The 19,661-nt window shown below is 40.7% G+C and overlaps 1 protein-coding gene across 2 annotated transcripts in view; it reads left to right on the forward strand.

Moving 5' to 3' along the window:
* Window positions 1–1,396: 1,396 nt before the first annotated feature.
* Window positions 1,397–19,661, forward strand: part of SYK (spleen associated tyrosine kinase) — a 56,947-nt gene continuing 38,682 nt past the window's right edge. For both annotated transcript variants that reach the window (XM_054810810.1, XM_054810811.1), the window contains exon 1: window positions 1,397–1,612. The gene's annotated coding sequence lies outside the window, so the exon portion shown is untranslated. The remainder of the gene's footprint in view (window positions 1,613–19,661) is intronic.

The raw sequence follows: 19,661 nt of genomic DNA on the forward strand, positions 1-19,661 counted from the left end.
TCCAGTAAAATTGCTCATGTATAATTAAAATCACACAATATTGATGATTTTTTTGCCAATTTAAGAAAAGACTTCTCCTTAAAAAACAATTCATAGTCCAATAATGATTTTCCTGCAGACTATGCTCTGTTCACATTTGGACGTTGATAGGAAAAGAACTGTACCATCAAAACACATCCAAGAATTAGATTTTCTATGTTCTTCTCTTTTTTCTGACATGTAGGCAATGCCAATAAGAAACACATGGCCACTACAGCAATTACGAAAAGTTTCACTGAAATGGACCACACCCAGAAACCTAACTGGTACGAAATATGAGAATTTTGTTCTTTGGCGGCTCTATTAACTATAAGGGGTCCATGGTCCATTTTGCAATGAGGAAAGAGAGCCAGTGTTTCGCCATTGAAAACAACGCCTGTATCCCGCGTCAGTGCTAACACTGATTTACTATGGGGAGGAAGGAAGTGGACTTTCCCTCCCACTAGCACTGCCCATCATGGGACACAATGCCGGGTCATGCAGTGCGGTCACAGCTGAAGGAGACCTGCCCACCCGAGCCTCAGCCCGGAGCCCTCGTGCCACTCATCAGCCCTGTATGACCCAGCAGAAGCAGTTCGTCCCTGGCAGTCCCTAGCAAAGGGTAGTTGCCACCTTTGGGCTGTGTGGGAATTCTGCAGCAGGAATTATTTCCCTGTCACACTGGGTGCTGAGGAGGCCTTGAAGGAGTTTCCTTCAGCTCAGTGTCTGGGCACACTGGAGTCACCTCCACACCTGGAGGTGGAACAGAAGTATTTTTGATTGAAATATGGGGAGGGGTTGAGTGAAATGTAACAGGAAGAGGAGACAGTGTGCTATTGTAGGCCCGTGTTGGTCCAAAAGGAAACCCTCTAAAAGCAATTTTATCACTGAAGTACACACGAGTACTGAAAGCCACAGAACTTCAATATTCACCAAAAGTGTGCATACTTCTTTTCTCCCTAAGAGAAACCCACATTCGGTACGCTTTGATCCTCTGTCCCAAGAGTGATGCTGAGCAGCAGTGTGTCCATCTTACAAAACCAGTCGCCTGCGAGGCGACGCCACTGCCACAGGGACCCAAGTCATAGCGCACGAAGCAGACCCACATGATGGGGTCCCGCGGACAGCCACACCACGCGGCATCAAGAGGCCCCACATAACAGGGTCCCGAGCAGCCCCATGCCCCGGGTTCCGAAGGAGACGGACGCTTCCTCGCCCCCGGGAGAAGCGACGCTGGAGGGGCCGGGCGGCTGCAGCGCTCCGTGCCCTGCCCTGCCGCACCGCCGGGTCCGGGCGCCCTCCTTCCAGGGCTGCCGCCCGAAAAAGGGGGCCGGGGGCACGGCGGCTGCGCCCGCTGAGTAGGAGGGAGTGCGCGCCGACACCCCGTTGAGGAAGTGGCCGCGGCTGCGAGAGAAAACGAGGAAGCGGCGGCACCCGCGGCGCTGAGCGCGGGTCCAGCCCCGCTCACGGCCGTACCTCGACCCGCCCGGCCCGGCCCGTCTCGGCGGAGCTGTCCGCTCGACGACTGCCTCCCTGCTGGCTGTCTCCCGGCGGCAGGAGGCGGCGGCGCGGAGCCGAACGACCCGCGGGAGCGGTGAGTAGGGGCGCTAAGCCGCCAGCATCGGCACTCCGCCGGCGGCTTCCCGCCGCCACCGCCCCTTCCCCGCGAACGCTGCGCCGGGCGGCGGCGGGGCCGGGGCCGGGGTTGGGGCCGGGGTCGGGGTCGGGGTCAGGGTCGGGTGGGGCGGGCGGCGCTGCTGCCGGCTCCCGCCGAGTCCGCGGGTGTCGGGGAGTGTGGGGGGACCAGCAAAAACAAGAGGCGGCCGGCCCCGCTGGGTCACTGGCAAGCCGGAGCGCTCAGCAGTTGACCAGAGGGAAGGGCGAAGTGGCGCTGGGGAGCGGGAGCGCCGTCAGGAGCAGTACCGAACCGGCGGCACTCGGGGCGGGGAGGGGGCGGCCGGCTGAAAACGCGCCAGCTTGAAAGCAAGCGTGAAGCCTTCCAGTATTACAGTATTTCTGAAAATAAATACCACTAGCCCAGCCTTTGAGGAACTTTAATACGAAAAAATTAGATTTAATTTTATCTTGATGCGTTTTTGTGGTGGTAGGTTTTAAACGAAGCAAAGTGCGCACAGAAGTAGGGCTTCTGTCGAATGGTGCATAATACGTCAAAGATTTGATGCCTGGCAAAATGCCTTTTAAAATGTGGCTCTTTCTTATCAAACTTCCCTATTTTGTTTCCAAGAAAACAACTGTAGTGTATTACTAAGCAGTGCTGAAAGCAGTTGAATACTACGAGCCTGATGCCAGTCATTGCTCCTCATTTCATGTGTTCTGCCAGCATTATTCAGTTTTCTTCTTTAGCACTGTACTGCATAAACTTTGTGTTGTAGTTGGCTAGATTAGTTTGAAATTATGTTATTTTGGACAAAAATAAGCAATACTTCTGTTAGGTGACACTGACTCCAGTAGAAGAGTGGCAGGTGGAGTCCCAGTCTGGCCACATTACATGATATATTGTAAAGTACTCCCATTTTAAACCAAAATTATTCCTTTTAAGGGAATTAACTGCTCATAATTGTTCTTTTAATGTTGTTTTGTGTTAGGCTTCTTTCATGTTTTTTTTATTCACAGAAGCTTAGATTCCCCGAGCCCTTGGGCTGAATCTGCAACCTAATCCATGGGCGCAGCCATCCGGTACAGAGCTAGTATCAGCATGCAAAGCTGCGTGTTTTTACAGGCTTGGAGGCCGTAAACTCTAGCGGCATAGAGTACATTGAGGCAGTCCACTTAGAGGAACTGTGACTTTTTTTTTTTTTTTTCATTCCTCTGTTAAACATTGAGCGATAAACAGACAAATAAGGAAGTTTGAGTGTTCTTTATATTCTAACAGTTATCCCGTGGGGGAGAAAGACTATAGTGTGGTGAAGACAAGATAATTTGAACTAAAGAGTTTGGAATCAGTTAGGATGCTTAAAAATGGATGAAATAGGTAAAAGTAAATAATTGCTTCAGTTTTCATATTCACGTAAAGTAACTGCAAAATTCGAAGAGAAATGTGGTTGAAGTGTTCTGGCTTTGTTTGTATTAGAAAATACTAATGCTGTCAAAGCAAAAGTGAACTGTGCAGCTCGCCCATTTGCACGGTATTATGATTCTGATAGAAGAGCAGAATTTGATCTGAAGTCGCAGGAAGACAAAAACTGAAATTTATTTTTAGAAGCAGCTAGCGGATTATGTTGAGAACAAAATAACACTTTAGAAGACTGATGGTAAAAATATAAGCTGGACTTAAACACCTTTGAAGATACTGATGACCAAAAAAAAAGATGTAGGGGCATTTCCTTTATCTCCCATCCTTTCTTTTGGATTTGTTATGCCAGAGGCATTGGAAGTGGGAGAATTCACTTGTGAAATCTATGTTGTGTTTAGAGGTCATGGTCTCACAATCATAATTATTATTTGCACATTACACTTCCTTTTTCATTCCTCATGCTTTTCCAATATTCAGTATTTAGCAGAAAGCAATGAGTCTGTTGTCATTGCTGGTTTGAATATCGTGACTGTAAGAAATTGTGTTTGCATCTGAATCCACTGAAGATACTAGATGGTGACATCCTTTTTCCAGCTTTATAGACTTTTGGAGATCTGTTGTGTGCAAATTAGACAGGCTGTGCCAGAACCTACTTTCAGTTGCATGTGTTTAGTTGCAGAATTAAACAGCTGAAAAAGGGAACTTGTCTATTTTTATATCATAATTACAAGGAATACAACACATCTTTGAATGTGAGTAGTAGTTACAGGTTCCAATGAGCTGTTTAAAATTACTTCTTTTTTACTTAACACATGCTTGAGTGAGTTACTCCACAGGGGCAAGACTAAAAGTTGAAGATGAACTTGCAGGTATTTGTGAGCATACTAAGGTTCAGTCTTAAGAATGAAAACTTCTCACCTTGCAAGCATATGCAGGATGAGCTTCTTAATTTCTAATTTAGAAAAAAAAATTAGCATTTTATTACAGGGAAACAGTTTTGTAATCCAATTTAACAGTAGTTTTGCTTGCATTTGACAAAGGAAGAAAATCTTGGAGGAGGAGGTGATGGTATCTCAGCCAGCATTTCTACAAATGGTCTTACAGAGAAACATTCCTAATATTTGCACCACGTTTACAGAGAAACATTATCAATTTCTGCATTTTAATTTAAGCCCTTTGATCACTCTTGTGAGAAAAAGAAGCCCTGGAGTTTGCAGGATCATTCCCTATTCTTGTATGCGGTAGAGGATAGTACAATACACAATTATTAATATCTATTTTGAGCAGAGTAAAAATAATTTGATCACAAAGTTATTGGTTAGTATTTGCATTTTTCTTCTTTCATTTAAAGTTTCAGCAGCAAGGTTATGTAGTTGATGTTGTTTAGCTTTTAAGTTCATGACATGGGGTAATGTGGAGGCATACAATTAAGCAGAAGAAAACCTTTTGCCACTGCCTTCTGCATTGCTTGTCAGGGTGATGGGGAAATATCAGCATTGCAAGTGCAAGAAGTGTGAGGGAGCCTGTATGCTCCTGCATCAAAAAAAAATATTCCAGGATTTGCTGTAGGAAAGGATAATTGATAAATATTCATAATATTTGACACAAAAATACCACCTGCCTCAAATAAATAAAATAAAATTTTGTAGTTTGTCTTTACATTCCAAATTCAAAATTAAGTCATAACTTCCTGTCCTTGTACATACAGTGACTAAATGGCCACTTCTTTAAATGTGATTGTTGTAAAAAGGAAGAAAGGGGAAAAATATTTTTGGGACTCTCAGGGATCGTAATGCTCTAAGGAGACTTCAGTATATGCAAAATGCTGCATGTCTTCCCTTTGTACCAGGGACCAGAGCAACCAATAAAAAATCAATACGTATTAGAACCTAAAATAACCAGTGTACAGGAGTATGATACAGATAGTTCGTGTGGTTCCGTTATCACTCAGTTTGTAACTAGGTGATGTTGGAATGTATTAGTTTGACCAGCTAGGACTACCCTGTCATTTCTCCATCTTTGTCCTAATTTGCTTTGGGACAATGTTCTTCAGAACAGATATGGGATGCCAGGTGTCTTGAATGAATAATATGTCCAACAGTATGTCCAACAACTTCTCTTCCTTTCAAAATGCAAAGAAGCAACACAAGGAATCTTTCAGCACTGACGCTTAGTAGAGGTAAGATGTGAGGTGCTAAAAGCTTTTGAAGAGAAGTAGGACTTGTGGCACTGTAGTGTGTAAACCCAGCAATGTAAATCCATGAGGCAACTCCTAGGCTGGGGATGGAGTTGAAATTGGCAGGAATCACAATTGTGGTTGGAGGTAGCTAGAGAAAACACAGGCAGGGAGTGTTGGAGAAGAATATGTACCAAGGAAGTGGGCATACAATTGCCTAAATATTTTAGCATCATCAAGTAAAAAAAAATAGAGCCTTTTTTTTTTTCAACACTTAAAAATCCTTGTCTTAAGGAACAGGTTCAGTAAAATGAGTAAAAGGATCAAATACATCAGCCACAGCCTACCCCTACCCTCTTGGATAGTATCTTATTTTTTTTCCCCTGTTTGGATAAAATAATGAAGTAAGTGAGAAAAGAAAAAGGAAAAACCCACAAAACTTTTGAGACCACAGCCTCTAGAAGCCAATGTACTGTCTCGGAGCTAAAGCCAGTGTAACTGAGACAATCTGTGGGATGCTGGAGCTAAAATGTTAAAATACATGCCACTACTGACTACTAGTGAGTGTGTACTTCTGCTTTTAAAAATTCTAGTGCCAATTTCAAAATTGGCTGTGCAAATTTCAGAATAATTAAGCTCAGTTTAAAATAATGTCCTAATGTTTTTAGAAACTAGTTTTCTTGATTTTTTGAAGTGTTGCCTGAAAAGTTGATTTCTTAATCAAGATTGGAAAACTGAAATTAGAAACCTGCTATAAAGACAATTTCATCACCCCCCCAAATATTTTAAAATATGGTACAAGAAAACTTTAACTGAAAAATTCTTTTCATCATTTTGTTTGGAGAGAAAAGGAAGCTAGTAAGTGCATTGAGCAGTTGTTTATGGATAAGGTCCTACTCTGGGAAACTCAGCCCAAATTTGATAACTTGAATCAAGAAAACAAGTCCATTCTGTGCAAAAAATAAAACTAAGATTTTAGCAAGGTGAAAATCTCCAATATCTGAAATATGGGGAATGCAAATAAAAGAAGCAGCATTAATGTAGTCATCTTTGACATAAAGTGTTAGATTTTACTGCTGCATTTCAAAGAATATATATGAATTCCACAGTATTTTGCTCAAAAGTTAGTAAAGCAAACAGGATGTTTAAGTAAGGATTATTTTTGTAAATCAGATAATGGGATTAGCTATCTTTTGAATCAGTGGACCATCGTGCAAGTTTCTGAGAATGATGACTTATTTAAAATTAGTATCAAGAGGAAGAGCATCGCTCTGAATAGTTCTGGTCATGCACACAGCAGGACACCATAGAATTGAAGTTGGCATCAAGGGAGGCTTTGAGTGACTGCCGTGTCCTCGGTTATCATGTGCTGTTGGTAAGAAATCTCATGCTGCCTCAGGTGAGCTGAACAGTCTTGGGATAAACACCACTCTGGTTTTACCAGTGGGCAGATCCAAAAGATGTTTGCTTTTTGGTTCCAATAAGTATCTTCATTTAACTTTTTTTAAACTAGTTGTTTAGTTGACACAGGCTGACATTTCCAAAGCTATTATGAGGGTATGAACTCCCCCTCTTTGTGCAGCTTTGTCTGTCTCTACTTAGATCCTGGTCTACAGGCTGCAAATGTAGATAATGATCTCAGTTTCTCAGCATGAATATTAGCAATCACGTATTGTTAAGTGATTGTGTGACAGTCTTCATCCAGTGGATGTAACAAAGATCTGGTCCACAGGTACTCTTATGCACTGAAGTGCAGGAAGAAGTCCACTGAGGGAAGAGTGAATTCAAACCCGCTGGAGCCTGCTTTCTGCAAAGAATGCAGAGCTGTGTTCACTTGGAAGCAGTGGTGTGTTGAGGGAGTGAAATGGAGTTGCCTCTGACTCCTGAGGTACAAGTTTCATTAAATGGAGGCAGCTTTTGGGTATCCTGGTGTAGCAACTATCTATAGCAACGATTACCACCGGACCATTTAGCGTTGTCACCATTGATGCTGTGCAGAGAACAGCACAACATAAGAAAAGAAGCCTGACTGTGACCTATTTTTTTCCAGCCTGGCAATTTGTCATGCAAGAGCTAGGGAAATACTGCCTGTTGGCCCAGAGCACGCTGAGGCCAGGTGCATCCTCTCTCTGCCCAGAGTGATAAACGGGCCTTGTCAAGAGTATTTCACTGGTCCAGGTGCCGCAAGTAGGTTTCCTCTGCGGGAGGGGAGAAGGAGGCTCGTGCCTCTCTCTGCGTAGCTGGTTTTGGCTGGGACAGTGTTAATATTCTTCATAGTGGCTGGGATGGGGCTGTGTTTTGGATTTGTGCTGAAAACGGTGTTTGCAATGCAGGGATGTTTCTGTTATTGCCGAGCAGTGCTTACACAGAGCCAAGGCATTTTCTGCTTCTCACACTACCCCACCAGCGAGTAGGCTGGGGGTGCACACGGAGTTGGGAGGGGACACAGCCAGGACAGCTGACCCCAAATGACCAAAGGGATATTCCGCACCATATGACGTCATGCTCAGCATATACAGCTGGGGGAAGAAGAAGGAAGGGGGTTTGGAGTGATGGCTTTTGTCTCCCCAAGTCACCGTTTCGTGTGATGGAGCCCTGCTTTCCTGGAGATGGCTGAACACCTGCCTGCCAGTGGGAAGTGGGGAAGGAATTCCTTCTCTTGCTTTGCTTGTGTGCGCAGCTTTTGCTACACCAGGGGGATGGTGAGCGAGCGGCTGCTGGCTGGGGTTAAACCACAACAGCAGTGTTTCTGGAACATTCTCACAGTTTATGTGAGAGGTGAGGTTACAGGTAATCCAAGTGGTAGTTTGCTGGCTAAAAGGGATTCCTGCCCGCTAAGGGACTGCCTGGTCCACTCTCTATAGCAATGAGAAGTAAGCTTTAGCAGTGCTGCTTGTTCTGAGGATACAGGGTGGTATGGGGACAGGATGCAGATTTAGTCTTTTCTGGACTGGTGATTTACTGATGCATTAATTGGCATGAGGAGCTCTTTTGCTATGCCGTCTGTCTTTCTGATGTACATGTTCTCACAAAAGCTAGTCAGGAAGAGCTGGCTCCATTGCTGGAGGATGCTATTTTTGGAGAGAAGCCTTCCTTTGATCTGGCTCCTAATTAGAAAACTATTACATAGTTTTTAAGAAACTGATCCTTAATGTTGGCAGTCTGGCTGTGTGAGTTAGTATCACATCTTCTTTTCAAAAAATAAAATTAAAAAAATGCTTGTCCTTTCTTCCGTACCTCTGTGGGTGTGAACTCTTTCTGAGTGTAATTACGAGCAAGAGATGAGACATTGTCAGGTACAGTGCCTCTATAGCAGAACATTAACCTTGCTGTATCCTCCTACTAGGAGCTTTTCAAAGAATAAAGTAACGTGGCACAGTTATTATAGACTGTAGAAAGTGGCACTGAGAAGTCTTGATCAGTTTTGTAGAAATTTGCCTATTCTAGGAGTATGAAAAGCAAGTTATTTTTGTTCCTGTAATAATTTCTCTACGTTATATAAAACAGGATATTGCAGACTGTTGCAGATGACAGATAACCTTGGTCTGAAAGAGGGACCTGCCTAATTTTGCCACTCTAACTCGCAATTAGACCAGTCCATTGAGGCATCCCTTCAGCAACAGGTTTTAGAGATCCTACAGATAGAGCAATACATTTCAGAGAAATGAATGAAGCATAATCGGATCCAAATACTCTTGATTTATTCTTCACTTAACAATACGTGATTGCTAATATTCATGCTGAGAAACTGAGATCATTATCTACATTTGCAGCCTGTAGACCAGGATCTAAGTAGAGACAGACAAAGCTGCACAAAGAGGGGGAGTTCATACCCTCATAATAGCTTTGGAAATGTCAGCCTGTGTCAACTAAACAACTAGTTTAAAAAAAGTTAAATGAAGATACTTATTGGAACCAAAAAGCAAACATCTTTTGGATCTGCCCACTGGTAAAACCAGAGTGGTGTTTATCCCAAATTTTTAATGAAACATGTGGCATTTTGTTTTAGTCCTGTGATGGCTTTCAAACTTTGAGAGCACGGTAATAATGTTCAATTTCTGCTAGTATACCTTTTATTTTCAAGATGGAGGTATCACTTTTCTTCCATCTTCTGTTTGATAGTAGTGTCTTCCTTCTAGAACTGATGATGCTTTAGTTCTGAGAGATGACTTGTGTACCAGAGATTTTGCTGAAAGTACCACAAGGAATTAAAAACAAAGTTAGGGATTGTGCATGTATCCACCCTTGGGGCCTGATCCTTCTGAATGAAGCCAGTCTTTCTCAGTTCTCAATAAAAATCCACAGTATCACCAGCTCTGTGCTTAGGGCTGCAGTTTTCTCTTTTTTGTGTGTTTGGAAATTGGGCAGAAATTCCAGCTTTTGTCTTCCTGGAAAATATTTGGTTCAATGTTGTTGTTGGTACAACATTCTGGTATATCTGCTTCTTCTGGCAACTTCTTTCTGAGTTGTGAAAAAAGAATTGACAGTAGTAAACCTTGAAAAAAAGATTTTGGAGTAATTTTTTGTGAAAGTTTACGATAGTTTGCTGTGTCTTGGTTTTACTGTGCTATCTTGTCCATAACAGTTTTGTTATGGCCCCCTCTGTAAAAAGTCTTCTGTAAATTAAGAATATATTCCACGTGGAAACAGGCTGTGCTGACATACTTAATGTCACTGTATCTTTGAACCCGAAAGTATCCAGGCCATTGGGTAGGAATTTCCATCTATTTTTAGTGCTTCTCCTTGCAAGTAGGCTGATAATATTTTTGTTTTGCTCTTCACATGTTTTCACTAACTTTTAAAGTTCATTTCACAGCTCGATATGTGCAGTCATTTTAGCCTCTGTGGTACACAGAGGAGTTTTACTTTTTGCTGTATTTCTGGAAAGGCACTAAATTTGAAACAAAACCAGAGAGGAACTTTATATATTGTGTAACTCAGTTCAGCAGTTCCTGAAGTATTCAGAGGTACTTCTGGGCTCCCTGAGAAGGACTTTTGTAACTGCACCCCAACCCAGACTTTTTTTTTTTTTTGTTAGCATTGTAAGAAAGAATTATCCCTGTACCCTTCCATAGTCACTGCAGAACCCACAGCTGCTGTTGGTAAAGGTCTGTCTGTGCCCAAAGAAGTTTGTTCACGCCTTGTCACAGTGGGAAAATGGGAGACTAGAGAAGGGTCTTCCTGGAGTATCTGGAATGCTTTCCTTTGGATGTTAGCTGATCCTCAATGGTTCCACTTTTTATATAGTGGTTTAATGGGTACCGATCACAGTAAAGTACTTTGCCTGAAAGGGAGCAGGCTTCCGTACAAATGATGCCGTCTGTTTTAAGGCAGAAATGATAGCTTTGACAAGAGACATCTTTAGCCAGAGGTAATGGTTGCATGTGTGACAGTGTAAGAGTTCCCTGGACAAGGAAGCAAGGGAATGACTGGTAGAACATGGCAAGGATGTGGAAGGAAGTGTTGATATTTTTGTGTTGGTGGGATTTTTTTCTTTTTCTAAAGAAAAAAAAACGAAACCAACCTTTTTTTTTTTCCTTTGCTGTTTTTCTTAAATGTACGTGAAAATCATAGCATTTCTACTGCCCAGGAAAGAATAAGTCTAATCCCTAAATGCCTGGCTTGCCTTTCCCCCCTGCCCCCAGTAGCACTCCGAGCTTTTTTAAAATTGAAAGCAGAAAAACCTTTTCAGAGGAAGACTATGACATGTGAAAAGGTTACCAAAGACAGGAGAGTCACAAAAGGAAGGTGTTGTGAAAGAGTGACAATAGATTCCTAGCATTAGTGAAGAATGGGTTTTCAATGATCAGTGCCCCTCCATGACCTCAGTACAGATGCTTATATAGGAAACCCCTGAATAACATGTGAACCCCATGGTGCTTTTTCTTAGCATCTGCTTGCATTATAATAGGGCATTAATAGTGTTGCCAAGTCAAGTAGTATTTCCTCAGGAAGTATTTCAATAACTAGAATGCCTGGAGTCATCTGATAATATCAGAATGTCAGATGCAATTTAGAATAAACAAAAGCATATTTGGCATGTTTGAGTGGAGATAAAAACATCTAACTGTCTTCAGTATAGATAAAAATCACTCTGGAAGGAAAATCCAAAGAAAAATATTTCTAAAATCACAATATTTTGAAGCTAATAATAATTTTAGGTGTGTTTGTGATTTTTTTCAGTTCTTTGGATGAATAACTCTTTGATACGAGAGGGGAGATAAATGGTATTTTCCCTAAACCTAGTAGATGAAGCACCAATGCCACCTGTTCAGCAGGCAGGTTTTTTTGTTCTCATGTGGCCAAAACGCTGCGGATTTACATGAACATGGGCAAATGTTTTCTCTTAAGCTGAGAAGGGTGCTAGCAAGGACACAAACTTTCAGAATCATGAGAACACACAAAACCTGCCACAGATTGGACAATGCCACACATCACTGATGGTGTAATTAGATCCAGGCTGTGAACTCCACAGCAGAAAAGTCTTCTGGGCCCAAAGCTACCATATTCTGTTATTTGTTCCCAGACAGACTTTAATTAAGTTACAGTTCTGTTAAAGAATACATCTCAATGTTTAAAAACCCTGGCAGGAACACTGTGGTTGTCCTAAAAGCACCACAAGAAATCAGAGATAACTGAAAGAAGGAAGAGGCTTCTTAAACGGAACTGCCACAAAGTTAAATATGGGACTTGACACCCAAGACAGGTATGTCTGATGAAAGTGCTAAGGAGAAAGACCCGTGTTGCAGGAATAGTAAAAGTGAAATTTGCTTAAAAACTAACAGATATGCTTTGGGTATCCATCAGCATTTCCCAGAAGTGTGTGTGGAACAACTGGAAAGCTTTTGGAGGTGAACAAAGGCATGTTTCAGAGTCTGAAGTGCAGGGAAAAAATAGTGCAGCATAATGCTTATATTGTCAGTAAAAGAATGCAGAGATCAGAGACAGGCATTTGATTGCATGAGGAAAACTTCTCATGGAGAAGTTGGAGAAAACGCATGGAGAAAACTGAGTTTTCTTCTGAAGGAGAAGGATCCCTGAGCATGAGTGATGGAAAGGTTGCTGTAGAGTATGAGGTGATTAGAGACGCAGTAGGCAGAGGCTGAAACCTAATGCCTTAGGCATCCATACGCAGCCAGGGCACTTCCCTGAGGAAGATCAGCATACTGGAAGAAACATTTTGGTGATCCCATGTATGTCACTTTTCCTTTCGAGACAGTACTACACACATCTCTTTCAGTATGATGAATGGGACATTGTTTGCAGATGTCACTGTCTACAAAAGTTGTAAAAATCGTCAGTGTTACCAGTTGAATTAAGTAAGATTTCAGATTTTTTTCAGTAGGTCAGAAAATTCACCCTAGTGTCCCAATCAAACTCTAGTTAGTTTGAATGACTTGAGAAAATGGTATTCTGCTTCATTTCCTTCCCTAATGACTTACTTTTAAACATTTACTGTGTTCTTCCTTTATTTCTGCATAATTTTCTCATAAAAATTCCTCTCCCAAGGCCTGGATAGAAATTAAATCTGCATGTTTATGCAGGAAGGTAAAGAAAACATTTAAAGGTAATTTGATGAAACAAATTAAGACGACCATTCAGCAGCCTAGACAGACTGGTGAAGAAATGAGAAAAGAACAATTGTTTAAATACATTTTATTTGTTAAAATACTATAAAAATGTAAATACCTGCTTTAAGAGTGAGGCAGTATCAATGGATTTGTAATGCCTATATGATAATTATGTCAGAATTTACGTCAGTTTGGAGTACACCATTAAGATTATACTAAACTCTGAAAGTACCAAAATACTTAATGTACTGTGTGAAGTCACCATCGAATGTGTATTTCTAATTCTACGCATGCTTAATTCCTTTCAGCTTTTAGGTATGTTACATAAGGTGGAATCACGGAAAAGAATCTTAGAATGAAAAATTGTAGTGCCATTCACAGAGGCACACATTTTGATTCCAAGAATCCCAATTAAACAAGAATTTTAGAAAAAAAATGCATATTCACATTGTTCTTATACTATTATTATTTTTTTCTATGTATGACCAGAGAACTGCTGAAGTTACAAGTTGGGTGCTTAAAATATCACCCTGTGCTAGAACAAATAATTTCAGTCAGTGTATTTCATCATTCTGCACTGTCTAGTGAGCCTTTCTTACGTCTTTTGCATACAAAAGATACTTGCTGTAAACTTTACTTCTTTACTTTGATACTTTGCTCACAGAACAGTACTTTGAAAAACAAGAGAAGGGAAAAAAATAACTGTTCAAATAAAGAGCTTATTTGGAACACTTTTTCACCACTATGTGGCTTTTGATCTTTTGTCCCACTTCAGTCCTTTTACTCATTAAATATTTGGACAAGTAAACTAATCAATCAGCTGTCCCTGAGTCTCCTTCCACATTACTGTTTGGTCTTTGTAGAAATATTTGTACTCCTATTTATAATTTTTTATGTTAGAGTGGAGATCAGCACCTCAGTAACACTATACCCACTGCTATGCAAACCTTTCAATAAAACAATTATTCTACCTTTATCCATGTCTAAATATAAGAGATGAAAGAGAAGCAAGCTAAGGGTAGCCGTATGGTCAGCACAGATTCTTTCTAATGCTTTCCGGGTAAGTTTTACTGCTCTGTTCTGTAAGAATGTTCTGCTTCCTTACATGCAAGAAATACGTGACATACGTCACTCTTGCGTTACATCTGAAGTATCCACTGTCTGCAACATTGATGAGGAAGCTACCTGAGGGGAAGTGGCTACCTAATTTTCCTATGTATTTGCATAATATTATTTTTCTTTCATGTAAGATAACCATGATATTTGCTTGCATTGTAGCTTCCTTAAAAGTCAAATTTAATGGCGTTGGGGAGAGTTGCACTTTAGACCTTTTACTGTTACGCTCAAGTGCATCTCTCAGGTAACCAGCTGCACTTCCTTCAGCCCTCTCAGGGGTAAAGCCTTGCGTTCAGCCTTTTTGGGGCTCAGTCTCCATCTTACAGCCTCACGTTTGTAACTGTGCTGGCTTGACAAGCTCAGCGTTATTTGTCCCCTGGAGGAATTTAGAGGAGGAGAAAAGTGTGAATACAAATACATTTTCTTCTACTCTATTACCGATCCTAGAGGGGGAAGGCGAGACTTTGAAAGTCCAACCAAAGAGAACAGCCATCTCAAACTCAGAAAGTCTTCCAGAATAGATAAGAAATTTTTAACCATTATCTAATGTTTTGTGGGTATATTTTGCTCCTTTCATGTCCATGGGACACTATGTCAGTCCATACATTTCCTAACATTGCTGCACACTCAATATTCTTCATATATTAGACATGGTAGAGAAACCTTGCCTGAAATCACAACATTAACCTGTTGTACAAAAGTAAATCTGAAACACTTATAAATAAACAACTTGTAAAATCTAAGAGATCATGAGGATCCTGCTGCTGTTCTTTCAGTGATAATTGAGAAATCTTGGCCATGTATTATAAACTTTTTATAACAGGCCTTTTTGTTTGAGCTTTGAACTTCTCCATTTTACATTCTGAAGAATAAAGAGATAGTCCCTATCACTGCCACTGCCATTTCATCTGAAGTGCAACCAGTGGACTTTTTTCCTCTTTCTGTTTTAGGGACTACAAACTGGTAAAACGGAACAACAATTTTAAATGAACCCATCACAGGAAGACATTAGGTGTAGTGCAGAAACATCTTTTTAAAAAAGTGAAGAAAATATTTGGTTTTCCTTGACCTTTAGCTAATATCTTGACTAAAAACTCATAGGATTATGAGAAATAAAAATCAGATGTGAGAGTTGTTCTGACTGATCTGTGAAATGCAGGATTTCTGTAGAAGCAACTTTTCATAAATTCAGACTACTGAATTTGTCCTATTGCAGGTAAAACTTTAAGTTGGAGTAGCAGGATGAGAACTGTCAGCAGCTGAAACCATGTAGTGCTTACCCAGCTAGAGTAGACTAATGTTGAGCATTGGCACTGGAAGTTTCTAGTATTCCCCCCCACCCCAATATTGCCTTGATATTTTTCATAATTTAATTACAAACTTTTAATTTATATTTTACAGGAGTAGCTTATGGTAATTTTATATATGGGATAACCTACAAAATGACGTATTTTCATTAAGGAAGTCACTGATGGGCCTTGCCTTTTTGTGTGAAGTGATAATCCTCAAGAAAGAACTTGAAGTTTTATCTATAGTTGTTGCTTGTTTAGCATTGTACATACATATTTGCTCTCTGTGGAAGGCTGTATGGTTTTGGTTTAACTTTTGTAGGAAGTGGAAGGATTACGTCACCTGCATATGAGCTGGCTCACGTTCATGGACTTTCTGATCTGTGTGAACTCAAACTGCAAATAAGTCTTTAACAAATACCAGTTAAATGGAGCAGGTTTTTAGTAGACGATATATCTCAAGATCATCATAAAACAAAAGCCTCTTACAGATTACTTTTAGGACAATAGAACATTTACCTGTACTCTGGGTCTTGTAAATAGCATGCAGCATGCTTAAGAGAGAGTTTTTGTCCTCTTGGGTAGCATCAGATTCCTAAAGCAGCCAGGTGAAGGGAGGAATCCATAGATGGCACTTAGGTTGTTCTCATTACGATGAGATGTGAAAACTCTAATTTAAGGCATAGGCAGCATGACCGAACACATGAACTGTTCTTTTTCTTTCACATTTTGGCCCAAGTGAGAAGCACATAGAACATGTTGATAGGCTTCTAGGAGCTGGGGTGACAGTACTTATATTTGTTTATTCTTGTCTTTTGGGAAGTAGAATGATAAGGTATGATAAGCAAAGTCAAAGAAACCAATCTTGCACCTGGAACAGCCCTTCTTACTGCTCTTTCATTCAATGTGTTGGTCAAAGTTTCTATCAGGAAAACTAATCCCCTTATAGAGGGGTCTTTTGTGCCAAAAGTGCATTATTGCCCACAGTGTTCATATCAGAATTATAAGAAGTCTTTATGATACCCTGAGCTCAGAGCATCCAGCACCTTAAAGAGGAGATGCATTTTAATATTTTGTTGTGACTGAAGTTTACTAAAGAATAATGACTTCTTGAACAAATTTCTGGGCAATTCTGGGATATCATATGCAGTTTGGTCCTGCAACTGTGCAAATTGCTGCAGCCAAGTCATTATCTGTGCTGGAGTGAAGTCACTTCACAAACTGGAGATTGTGGAGTGTATCACCCATGACTGCTGCTAACAGAGGTCATAGTGTCAATAAGAAAGCCAAGATGTCTAAATACAGATTTATCACAGACACCTACGTTTTATCACTCAAGATTCCACTGTATTTACAAAATGTTTTTTTCTGCCCATCTGTGCCATTGTCCTGCTGGAGGCCGAAGTCTACTTTGGCTTTTGTGGCATTTTTTATACTTCTGAGAATTCTGAATTTGATTTGAACTGCTAGATCACATTTCGATCACATTTCAACTATTTTTGCCTGGTTTTCTAAAGAAACTTGCTCATACAGTCACCATCCTGTCAGGTTGTCCTTGACAGCTTCTTACTTTTGGCCAAATTTCTCAGAGACAATCTCACAGATAGCCTGATCATTTGTGGGAATAAATAAACATCCCTAGGGGAGAACAAGCCAACACAGTACCTCCTTTGCACAAAAAGCATGAGCACAACATTTGCCTGTTGTCTAATCCTGCAAACAGTATGTGTTTCCCTGCTATCCAGTAGCTAATGGAGGGTACTTGAGTTGGTGCTTGTGAGAATTTTGGAAAATGAAGCAGATGCAAGTCAGTCTAATACAAGGAGCCTGGCTTCATTGCTTCAAGACTGCGGTGCATAAATTCATAGGAAACTAGGCCTTGTTCACAGAGCAATTTGCAGTTTCAAGCAGAGGTTTACATGTTGTTCATTAGTTGGAACTAAAGATGAAAAGGAAAAGAGGATTGAAAGGAAAAATAATTTTTCCTTTTTTGCAAGCTTGTAGGCAGTATCTGCTTCTAAAAAATGGGTCTGGCAGAGCAGTGACCTGATTCTTCTGATCAGTGAAGAATGGTTGAACCACTTGCCCAGTGTCTCTAACCCGATGTAGGCATGGTACTGAGTCACTCACTGTGCTTCCCCCATTTGCCAACAGGGCTGATACTTTTTCAGGATGAAGGAGTTTGTTTTTATGACAAAGAGTATGAAGAGGAGGACAGAACCTATCTATGTCTTTAAATAACTATACAGAATTCATTTCAATGGCTTCTACAGCAGCCAGTATCTTGGAATTTTAATCAAAACCTTTTTTAAAAATTTTTTTATTTCTATCCCTTTGTTATGTTTAAATACAACTTTCAAAAGAATAAAAGAAAACTAGGTAGCTCAATAAGAAGCAAACAGCCCTTAAAAGAAAGATCTTCAGCAGCAGTTAAATTTGTGTAGTGCTATACCTGTGTAAAACAGTGGCATTTCTGAGAGGCTTGTTTCAGTTAAGAGTAAATTTCTGACTCAAATCCACAGACTCTAATTGCATTAACAAAGCTAATTATTGAATCTAGACATAATATCCATCACTCATATACTAGAAAGGAACATACAAAGATTGAATTTGTCAAAACCAATACTTTTCCACTTGCAGAGTTGAATCTGACTGTTCAGGATAACAGATTACATAATGAGCTTTAAAGGAGAACGAAGAACTGTGTGTAGAACTGCAGCCAGTGGATCGTAAGAGAGTGCAGGCCAACACTATGTCATGTTAGCAGGTCAGACAGTTGAGAGTCACTCAAATTGAAGCTCCAGCAAGAAGTAACAAGGACCGGTTCCCGTCCTACAGTGCGAACGATGAGTGTGCAGGTGAGGAGTCTCCAGGAGCACGCTGTATCTCAGTTCTGACTGGACAGAGTCCAGCTTCAACGTTACTGCCGTCTATCTACAGGTGACCCCAAAGGTGTGGCTACACCTTTTGTAGTTGTACTTGAACTATTTTCAAATCTAATAGTTTGGTAACAGCAGCACTTCCAGAACAGCAGCATGAAGTTCAGCACTCTATTTTTTTGAGCATTTAGTCAGATTTCCAGGTCAACATTTAAACCCCAATGAATGTCCTGATGTGTCACCTTCTCTGCTTTCTATGTCTGAGATGAGTAGATCAGTTTAACTTGGTATGCCTATACATGCTCCCCCTTTGGAGAGTGGTTTGGAACATCTTTTAGAAAGAGTAGAAGAATGTTACTCAGAAGCCATTGGTCCTACTGCTGTGCATACTTATCACTTTCTGATTTGTGTGTGTGCTGTGACTTCTTAATCAATAGATACGAGGTTTTTCAACATTTATTTTAATGATCATAAACATGTTGAATTGTCAGCACTGGAAAAACGTGTCATTACAGATTACACAAAAAGCAGACCACCAAAGAGAACCTGTGTCTGGGCAACTCATCCTGTAGAGTGTATAGTAAATACTGAGACTAATCTGAGACTAAATGATAGTCTGAGGAGTAGCCTTATCTGAAACATATAAAAGTCAAAGTGAATTTTAATTTTAGTAGCTATTGCATCAGGATCTTTTGTAGCCAGGGAATGCAAGTTTTCCCCCTCCCTCTTTTATTTTATTAGCTCTTAACTTCATTCTAAAGTTCTTTATCCTTTTTAGACATGAAGGTCCTAACTTTTTTTTTTTCAAGTCTGAAACTAAAGGTATGAAGAAAAGGAACTTTGATTAAATACTTCCATGAAAATAAATTCCCACAGATAAAGAGTGTGTTGGCATTTTTCTGTTTGAATTTTGTTCACTACAACATTACTGAGGTGTTTTGAACAGGTACTGCAGTGCAGTACCATTCTTGGTATGAGAATTGTATGGGATTATTTTGGCCTTTTCTCCAAATCAGCTGTACAGTGCTGAGGAAGAGCCAGTGTGGATCATTCATCCATCCACGCATCCAATGTATCTGTGTCAGGCTAACCTCCCTACCAATATGTCAGTGGAAACCACCTGTAGACTCAGGATTAACATTTGGCAACTGTGCCCTCTGTGTCCCAGCTGCCACTGCTGTTGAGGACCACAAAGATTCACACTGAATAGAAACTATAGCAATTGTTCTTTTGTTTTAATTGTGGTGGGACATGATTTAAGCTCTTTCCTTACTGAAAACTTAGCAGCAAATCTGTTTTCTTCCACCCTTCCTGAAAGTGAAATTGAAGACTTGGAGCCTGCCTTCAAGGAGCACTTTGCCAGAGGTGGGATGATGTATGGTCATCTCCATCAGTATCTGTGGTGCAGAGTGGAGTGAAAAAGAATGACACGGTGATATGGGGGTGCCTGGGGGAAACAAATAATCAGGAATGAAGGAAGTGGGAACTAGAACATTCAAAGCCTCCATATTTGCATGGACTTTCAGTTTAATAGAATCATAGAATAATTCAGGCTGGAAAAGACCCTTAAGATCACTG

The sequence above is a fragment of the Grus americana genome, chromosome Z, assembly GCF_028858705.1.
Source record: "Grus americana isolate bGruAme1 chromosome Z, bGruAme1.mat, whole genome shotgun sequence".
Lineage (NCBI taxonomy): Eukaryota > Metazoa > Chordata > Aves > Gruiformes > Gruidae > Grus > Grus americana.